We start from the raw sequence: 10,502 nt of genomic DNA on the forward strand, positions 1-10,502 counted from the left end.
ATTACATGGTTACACTATTTAACCATAATATTTTATTCTTGTGTGTTTTTCTTCTCTATGATTGTAATCTTTATTTTGTTCCATCCTATATGTCCAATGTTTAATGTGTTATATGCATGCATATGATTGAGGCCATTATTTGTTATTAGCTCACTTATCCCAAATAGCATACCCTTTCACTTACCTTTATTAGCCACTTTGAGCCTAATAATCCCCATTTGTTCTATATTTTGCCACATCACTAGCCTTAAGCGAAAAAACAATTAATTATTGCAATTGAATCTTTGGTTAGCTTAAGATAGAGATTGTGTGTCAATTGAGTGTGGGAAAACTGTGGGAACTTGGGTTGATGAAAGTTGGTATGCGAAATTGTTACTCTGAGGTTGTAAAATTTGTTGTTCATTCTCTCCCTGGCAATGGCGCCAATAACTGGTGCACCATACCATGGTCCAAACATAACTTCACAACTTTGCACAACTAACCAGCAAGTGCACTGGGTCGTCCAAGTAATAAACCTTACGTGAGTAAGGGTCGATCCCACGGAAATTGTTGGCTTGAAGCAAGCTATGGTCACCTTGTAAATCTCAGTCAGGCTGATATCAAATGGTTATGGAGTTTTCGAATAATAATAATAAATAAACAGAAAATAAAGATAGAAATACTTATGTAATTTATTGGTGAGAATTTCAGATAAGTGTATAGAGATGCTTTCGTTCCTCTGAACCTCTGCTTTCCTGCTGTCTTCATCCAATCCTTCCTACTCCTTTCCATGGCAAGCTTTATGTAAGGGCATCACCGTTGTCAATGGCTACAACCCATCCTCTCCGTGAAAATGGTCCAAATGCTCTGTCACGGCATGGCTAATCATCTGGAGGTTTTCGATCATACTGGAATAGGATTTACTATCCTTTTGCGTCTGTCACTATGCCCAGCACTCGTGAGTTTGAAGTTCGTCACAACCATCCCTTCCCAGATCCTACTCGGAATACCACAGACAATGTTTAGACTTTCCGGATCTCAGGAATGGCCATCCATGGGTTCTAACTTATACCACGAAGACACTTAATAACTCAGACTCGGTCTCCTGTATTAGATATCCAAGAGATATTCATTCTAGCTTGTTTGTATGTAGAACAGAAGTGTTTGTCAGGCACGCGTTCATAAGTGAGAATGATGATGAGCGTCACATAATCATCACATTCATCATGTTCTTGGGTGCGAATGGATATCTTAGAAGCGGAATAAATTGAACTTTGCATTAAATCATGAGGAAAAGCAGAGCTCCACACCTTAATCTATGGAGTGTAGAAACTCTACCGTTGAAAAATACATAAGTGAAAAGTCCAATTTATACTAAACTAGCTACTAGGGTTCAGGCATGGCCGAGAGGCCAGCCCCCAAAACGTGATCACTGGATCAAAAATACAATCAAGGATGTCTAATACAATAGTAAAAAGTCCAATTTATACTAAACTAGCTACTAGGGTTTACAGAAGTAAGTAATTGATGCATAAATCCACTTCCGGGACCCACTTGGTGTGTGCTTGGGCTGAGCTTTAATGTTGCACGTGTAGAGGCTTCATCTGGAGTTGAATGCCAAGTTGTAACGTGTTTTTTGCGTTCAACTCTGGTTCGTGACGTGTTTTTGGCGTTTAACTCCAGACTGCAGTGTAGAACTGGCGTTCAACGCCCTTTTGCGTCATCTAAACTAGGAAAAAGTATGGATTATTATATATTGCTAGAAAGCCCTGGATGTCTACTTTCCAACGCAATTGGAAGCGCGCCATTTTGAATTCTGTAGCTCCAGAAAATCCACTTTGAGTGCAGGGAGGTCAGAATCCAACAGCATCAGCAGTCCTTCTTCAACCTATGAATATGATTTTTGCTCAAGTCCCTCAATTTCAGCCAGAAAATACCTGAAATTATAGAAAAACACACAAACTCATAGTAAAGTCCAAAAATGTGAATTTAACATAAAAACTAATGAAAACATCCCTAAAAGTAACTAGATTTTACTAAAAACATACTAAAAACAATGCCAAAAAGCGTATAAATTATCCGCTCATCACAACACCAAACTTAAATTGTTGCTTGTCCCCAACCAACTGAAAATTAAATAGGATAAAAAGAAGAGAATATACTATAAATTCCAAACTATCAATGAAACATAACTTCAATCAGATGAGCGGGACTTGTAGCTTTTTGCCTCTTGAATAGTTTTGGCATCTCACTTTATCCATTGAAGTTCAGAATGATTTGCATCTATAGGAACTCAGAGTTCAGATAGTGTTATTGATTCTCCTAGTTTAGTATGTTGATTCTTGAACACAGCTACTTTATGAGTCTTGGCCGCGGCCCTAAGCACTTTGTTTTCCAGTATTACCACCGGATACATAAATGCCACAGACACATAATTGGGTGAACCTTTTCAGATTGTGACTCAGCTTTGCTAAAGTCCCCAATTAGAGGTGTCCAGGGTTCTTAAGCACACTCTGTTTTTGCTTTGGACCTTGACTTTAACCGCTCAGTCTCAAGTTTTCACTTGACACCTTCACGCCACAAGCACATGGTTAGGGACAGCTTAGTTTAGCCGCTTAGGCCAGGATTTTATTCCTTTAGGCCCTCCTATCCACTGATGCTCAAAGCCTTGGGATCCTTTTTATTTACCCTTGTCTTTTGGTTTTAAGGGTTATTGGCTCTTTTTTTTTTTTGCTCTTGCCTTTTGGTTTTAAGAGCTTTTGGCTTTTTCTGCTTGCTTCTTTTTTTTTTCTATTTTTTTTGCTATTTTTTTCTGTAAGCTTTTTTATTCACTGCTTTTTCTTGCTTCAAGAATCATTTTTATGATTTTTTAGATTATCAAATAACATGTCTCCTTGTCATCATTCTTTCAAGAGCCAACATATTTAACATTCATAAACAACAACTTCAAAAGACATATGCACTGTTCAAGCATTCATTCAGAAAACAAGAAGTATTGTCACCACATCAATATAATTAAACTAAGTTCAAGGATAAATTCAAAATTCATGTACTTCTTGTTCTTTTGAATTAAAACATTTTTCATTTAAGAGAGGTGATGGATTCATATTCACTACTTTAAGGCATAGACACTTAAATACTAATGATCATGTAATGAAGACACAAACATGGATAAACATTTAACATAGAAAACGAAAAACAGAGAATGTACGAACAAGGAATGAGTCCACCTTAGTGATGGTGGCGTTTCCTTCTTGAGGAACCAATGATGTCCTTGAGCTCTTCTATGTCTCTTCCTTGTCTTTGTTGCTCCTCCCTCATTGCTTTTTGATCTTCTCTAATTTCATGAAGGATGATGGAGTGCTCTTGATGATGGTGGCGTTTCCTTCTTGAGGAACCAATGATGTCCTTGAGCTCTTCTATGTCTCTTCCTTGTCTTTGTTGCTCCTCCCTCATTGCTTTTTGATCTTCTCTAATTTCATGAAGGATGATGGAGTGCTCTTGATGTTCCACCCTTAATTGTCCCATGTTGGAACTTAATTCTCCTAGGGAGGTGTTGATTTGCTCCCAATAGTTCTGTGGAGGAAGATGCATTTGAGGCATCTCCGGGATCTCATGGTGATGAGCTTCATGCGTCTCTTGAGATCCATGAATGGGCTCTCTTGCTTGCTCCATCCTTTTTTTAGTGATGGGCTTCTCTTCCTCAATGGGAATGTCTCCTTCTATGAAAGCTCCAACTGAGTAACATAGATGGCAAATAAGATGAGGAAAAGCTAGCCTTGCCCAAGGAGAGGGCTTTTCGGCTATTTTGTAGAGTTCAAGGGAGATGACTTCATGAACTTCTACTTCCTCTCCAATCATGATGCTATGGATCATGATGGCCCGATCCACAGTAACTTCAGATCGGTTGCTAGTGGGGATGATGGAGCGTTGGATGAACTCTAACCATCCTCTAGCTACAGGCTTGAGGTCCAGTCTTCTTAGTTGAACCGGCTTGCCTTTGGAGTCAATCTTCCATGGAGCTCCTTCCACACATATGTCCATGAGGACTTGGTCCAACCTTTGATTAAAGTTGACCCTTCTAGTGTAGGGGCGTGCATCTTCTTGCATCATAGGCAAGTTGAACGCCAACCTCACATTTTCCAGACTAAAATCTAAGTATTTCCCCCAAACCATTGTAATATAATTCTTTGGATTCGGGTTCTTACTTTGATCATGGTTCTTAGTGATCCATGCATTGGCATAGAACTCTTGAACCATTAGGATGCCGACTTGTTGGATGGGGTTTGTTAGAACTTCCCAACCTCTTCTTTGGATTTCATGTCGGATTTCCGGATACTCATTTCTCTTGAGCTTGAAAGGGACCTCGGGTATCACCTTCTTCTTGGCCACAACATCATAGAAGTGGTCTTGATGAGCTTTGGAGATGAATCTTTCCATCTCCCTTGACTCGGAGGTGGAAGCTTTTGTCTTCCCTTTCCCTTTTCTAGAGGATTCTCCAGTCTTGGGTGCCATCAATGGTAATGGAAGAACAAAAAGCTTATGCTTTTACCACACCAAACTTAGAATATTGCTCGCCCTCGAGCAAGAGAAGAAAGAATAGATGAAGAAGAAGAAGAAATATGGATGAGAGGAGGGAGAGGTGTGTTCGGCCAAGAAGGGGAAGAGAGGGTTGTGTTGTGTGAAAATGAAGAAGAATGGAGGGATTTATATAGGGAAGGGAGGGGGGTAAGGTTCGGCCATAAGGGTGGGTTTTGGATGGGAAATTGATTTTGAATTTTAAAGGTAGGTGGGGTTTATGGGGAAGAGTGGATAGATGTGAGTGGTGAAGTAGTGATAGGGAAGAGAGATTGAGGTGATTGGTGAAGAGTTTTGGGGAAGAGTGTTTATTGGGAAGAGAGGATGAACATTGAGAAGAGGGAAGAGAGTGAGTGGTGGTAGGTGGGGATCCTGTGGGGTCCACAGATGCTGAGTTGATCCTGTAGGGTCCACAGATCCTGAGGTGTCAAGGATTTGCATCCCTGCACCCATTAGGCATGTAAAATGCCTTTGCAGGCAATTCTGGCGTTTAAACGCCGAATTGATGCTTGTTCTGGGCGTTCAGCGCCCAGATGCAGCATATTTCTGGCGTTGAATGCCAGTTCCATGCTTGTTTCTGGCGTTCAGTGCCAGCTTTCCTCACTGTGAATTTCTGGCATCTGAACGCCAGGATGCTGCTTGTTTCTGGCGTTCAACGCCAGATCCATGCTCTGTTCTGGTGTTGAACGCCAGACAGATGTTCCTTACTGGCGTTTGAACGCTAGTGAACTCCTCCTCCAGGGTGTGATTTTTCTTCTGCTATTTTTTTTATTCTATTTTTGATTTTTCTATTTATTTTGTGACTCCACATGATCATGAACCTAATAAAACATGAAAGAACAATAGAAATAAATTAACATTAGATAAATAAAAATTGGGTTGCCTCTCAACAAGCGCTTCTTTAATGTCAATAGCTTGACAGTGGGCTCTCATGGAGCCTCACTGATGTTCAGAGCATTGTTGAGACTCCCCAACACCAAACTTAGAGTTTGGATATGGGAGTTCAACACCAAACTTAGAGTTTGGTTGTGGCCTCCCAACACCAAACTTAGAGTTTGACTGTGGGGGCTCTGGTTGACTCTGCAGTGGGAGAAGCTTACTGTGCCTCTTTTCCATGTTTACAGAAGGATGTCCTTGAGTTTTAAACTCAAGGGAGTCCCCATTCAATTGAAGGACTAGTTCACCTCTGTTAACATCAATCACAGCTCTTGCTGTGGCTAGGAAGGGTCTTCCAAGGATGATGGATTCATCCTCATCCTTCCCAGTATCTAGGATTATGAAATCAGCAGGGATGTAAAGGCCTTCAACCTTTACTAATATGTCCTCTACTTATCCATAAGCCTATTTTCTGGAATTGTCTGCCATCTCTAATGAGATTTTAGTAGCTTGCACCTCAAAGATTCCTAGTTTCTCCATTACAGAGAGTGGCATGAGGTTTATCCCTGACCCAAGGTCACATAGAGCCTTTTCAAAGGTCATGGTGCCTATGGTACAAGGTATTAGGAACTTTCTAGGATCCTATTTCTTCTGAGGCAATCTCAGTTGATCCAATGCATTTAGTTCATTGGTGAACAGGAGAGGTTCATCTCCCCAAGTCTCATTACCAAATAAATTGGCATTCAGCTTCATGATTACACCAAGGAACTTGGCAACTTGTTCGTCAGTGACATCCTCATTCTCTTCAGAAGAAGAATACTCATCAGAACTCATGAATGGCATAAGGAGGTTCAATGGAATCTCTATGGTCTCTAGATGAGTCTTAGATTCCTTTGGTTCCTCAGAGGGAAACTCCTTATTAATCACTGGACGTCCCAGGAGGTCTTCCTCCTTGGGATTCACGTCCTTTTCCTCTCTTGTGGGTTCGGCCATGATGGTCAATTCAATGGCCTTGCACTCTCCTTTTGGATTTTCTTCTGTATTGCTTGGGAGAGTACTGGGAGGGATTTCAGTGATCCTTTTACTCAGCTGGCCCACTTGTGCTTCCAAATTTCTAATGGAGGACCTTGTTTCATTCATGAAACTCACAGTGGCCTTAGATAGATCAGAGACTAAATTTGCTAAGCTAGATGGATTCTGCTCAGAATTCTCTATCTGTTGCTGAGTGGATGATGGAAAAGGCTTGCTATTGCTAAACCTGTTTCTTCCACCATTATTAAAGCCTTGTTGAGGCTTTTGTTGATCCTTCCATGAGAGATTTGGATGATTTCTCCATGAGGGGTTATAGGTGTTTCCATATGGTTTACCCATGTAATTCACCTCTGCTATTGCAGGGTTCTCAGGATCATAAGCTTCTTCTTCAGAAGATGCCTCTTGAGTACTGTTGGATGCAGCTTGCATTCCATTCAGACTCTGAGAAATCATATTGACTTGCTGAGTCAATATTTTATTCTGAGCCAATATGGCATTCAGAGTATCAATTTCAAGAACTCTCTTCTTCTGAGGCGTCCCATTACTCACAGGATTCCTCTCAGAAGTGTACATGAACTGGTTATTAGCAACCATGTCAATGAGTTCTTGAGCTTCTGCAGGCGTTTTCTTTAGGTGAATGGATCCACCTGTAGAGGTATCCAATGACATCTTAGCTAATTCAGACAGACCATCATAGAATATATCCAAGATGGTCCATTCTGAAAGCATGTCAGAAGGATACTTTTTGGTCAGTTGCTTGTATCTCTCCCAAGCTTCATAGAGGGATTCACCTTCTTTCTGTCTGAAGGTTTGAACATCCACTCTAAGCTTGCTCAGCTTTTGAGGAGGAAAGAACTTGGCTAAGAAAGCCGTGACCAGCTTATCCCAAGAGTTCAGGCTATCTTTGGGTTGAGAGTCCAACCACACTCTAGCTTTATCTCTTACAGCAAAAGGGAAAAGCATGAGCCTGTAGACTTCAAGATCTACTCCATTAGTCTTAACAGTATCACAGATCTGCAAAAATTCAGTTAAGAACTGAAAAGGATCTTCAGATGGAAGTCCATGAAACTTTGCAGTTCTGCTGCATCAGAGAAACTAATTGAGGTTTTAGCTCAAATTGTTTGCTCCAATGGTGGGGATGGAGATGCTTCTTCCATGTAAATTGGAATTAGGTGCAGTAAAGTCACCAAGCATCCTCCTTGCATTATTATTATTTTCGGCTGCCATCTCCTCTTCCTGTTTGAAAATTTCTGTAAGGTTATCTCTGGATTGTTGTATTTTAGCTTCTCTTAGTTTTCTCTTCAGAGTCCTTTCAGGTTCAGGGTCTGCTTCAACAAGAATGTTCTTATCCTTGGTCCTGCTCATATGAAAAAGAGGGAACAGAAAAATAATAATAATAGAGATCCTTTTTGCCCAAGTATAGAGGTTCCCTTATGTGAGTAGAAGAAAAGAAGAAGAGAAAATCTGAACTCAGAGAGAGAGAGAGGGTTCGGATTTTTGGTGAGTGAGGGAGAGATGTTAGTAGATGAATAAATAAATAGAAGGAGGTGAGAGAGAAAGAGGATTTTCGAAAATAATTTTTGAAAAAGAGTTAGTGATTTTCGAAAATAGTTTTTGAAAAAGGTTTGTAATTTTCAAAAATTAAAATAAAAAATTAAAATAATTAGTTAATTAAGAAGAAATTTTGAAAAAGAGGGAAGATATTTTCAAAAATTAGAGAGAGAGAGTTAGTTAGGTGGTTTTGAAAAAAGATAAGAAACAAACAAAAAGTCAATTAGTTAGTTGAAAAAGATTTGAAAATCAATTTTGAAAAGATAAGAAGTTAAGAAGTTAGGAAAGATATTTGAAAAAGATAAGATAAGAAGATATTTTTGAAAAGATATGATTGAAATTAGTTTTGAAAAAGATTTGATTTTTAAAATCACAATTAATGACTTGATTCACAAGAAATCACAAGATATGATTCTAGAACTTAAAGTTTGAATCTTTCTTAACAAGAAGTAACAAACTTGAAATTTTTGAATCAAAACATTAATTGATGATGTGATTTTCGAAAATTATGATATAAAAGTAAGAAAAAGATTTTTGAAAAATATTTTTAAAATTTTCAAAAATAAATAAGAAAAATGAAAAAGATTTGAATTTTGAAAAAGATTTTGAAAAAGATAAGATTTTTAAATTGAAAATTTGACTTGACTCATAAGAAACAACTAAATTTTAAAAAGTTTTGAAAAAGTCAACTCAAATTTTCGAATTTATGAGAGAAAAAAGGAAAGATATTTTTTTTATTTTTGAATTTTTAATAATGAGAGAGAAAAACATGAAAATGATGCAATGCATGAGAATTTATGGATCAAAACAATGAATGCATGCAAGAATGCTATGAATGTGAAGATGAACACCAAGAACACTTTGAAGATCATGATGAACATCAAGAACATATTTTTGAAAAATTTTTTTATGCAAAGAAAACATGCAAGACACCAAACTTAGAAATCTTTCATGTTCAGACAGTATGAATGCAAAAATGCACATGAAAAACAAAAAAATATGCAAAACAAGAAAACATCAAGATCAAACAAGAAGACTTACCAAGAACAACTTGAAGATCATGAAGAACACTATGAATGCAAGATTTTTTTTCGAAAAATGCAAGATGAACATGCAATTGACACCAAACTTAAAATCTGACTCAAGACTCAAATAAGAAACACAAAATATTTTTTTGATTTTTATGATTTTAAAAATTTTTTTGAATTTTTCGAAAATTATATGAAAAAGAAAAAATAAGGATTCCAAAATTTTTAATATGAATTCCAGGAATCTTGTGCTTTTTAGTCTAAAGCTCCAATCTGAGGGTTAGACATGGCTTAATAGCCAGTCAAGCTTTAGCATGTAAATCAGGTGGATCTGGAACAGCAGCAGGTGGATTAGCAACAACTAGCTTGCTCTTCATAATGTTGGGTTGGAAGCCCCAGTCCAAATAAATTTAGACATGGCTTTACAGCCAGCCAGGCTTCAACATGCTTCATGAAACTCTAGAATTCATTCTTAAAAATTTTGAATAATTTTCGAAAACAGATGAGAAAAATTTTTGAAAGATTTTTTGAAAAATTTTTGGAAATAAAACAAAAAGAAAATTACCTAATCTGAGCAACAAAATGAACCGTCAGTTGTCCAAACTCGAACAATCCCCGGCAACGGCACCAAAAACTTGGTATGCGAAATTGTTACTCTAAGGTTGTAAAATTTGTTGTTCATTCTCTCCCTGGCAATGGCGCCAATAACTGGTGCACCATACCATGGTCCAAACATAACTTCACAACTTCGCACAACTAACCAGCAAGTGCACTGGGTCGTCCAAGTAATAAACCTTACGTGAGTAAGGGTCGATCCCACGGAGATTGTCGGCTTGAAGCAAGCTATGGTCACCTTGTAAATCTCAGTCAGGTTGATATCAAATGGTTACGGAGTTTTTGAATAATAATAATAAATAAACAGAAAATAAAGAGAGAAATACTTATGTAATTCATTGGTGAGAATTTCAGATAAGTGTATAGAGATGCTTTCGTTCCTCTGAACCTCTACTTTCCTGCTGTCTTCATCCAATCCTTCCTACTCCTTTCCATGGCAAGCTTAATGTAAGGGCATCATCGTTGTCAATGGCTACATCCCATCCTCTCTGTGAAAATGGTCCAAATGCTCTATCACGGCATGGCTAATCATCTGGAGGTTCTCGATCATACTGGAATAGGATTTACTATCCTTTTGCGTCCGTCACAACGCCCAGCACTCGCGACTTTGAAGTTCATCATAGCCATCCCTTCCCAGATCCTACTCGGAATACCACAGACAAGGTTTAGACTTTCCGGATCTCAGGAATGGCCATCCATGGGTTCTAACTTATACCACGAAGACACTTAATAACTCGGACTCGGTCCCCTGTATTAGATATCCAAGAGATATTCATTCTAGCTTGTTTGCATGTAGAACAGAAGTGTTTGTCAGGCACGCGTTCATAAGTGAGAATGATGATG

At 38.5% G+C, this 10,502-nt stretch overlaps 1 non-coding gene across 1 annotated transcript; it reads left to right on the plus strand.

Annotated features, from left to right (window-relative positions):
* Positions 1-7,188: 7,188 nt before the first annotated feature.
* On the plus strand, positions 7,189-7,296 carry LOC148548159 (small nucleolar RNA R71). Its single transcript, XR_015898196.1, has one exon. It is a non-coding gene; the product is annotated as a small nucleolar RNA R71 (small nucleolar RNA).
* The last annotated feature ends 3,206 nt before the right edge of the window (positions 7,297-10,502 follow it).

Source organism: Arachis ipaensis, chromosome B8, assembly GCF_059453495.1.
Source record: "Arachis ipaensis isolate K30076 ecotype BB chromosome B8, ASM5945349v1, whole genome shotgun sequence".
In the NCBI taxonomy this organism is placed as follows: domain Eukaryota; kingdom Viridiplantae; phylum Streptophyta; class Magnoliopsida; order Fabales; family Fabaceae; genus Arachis; species Arachis ipaensis.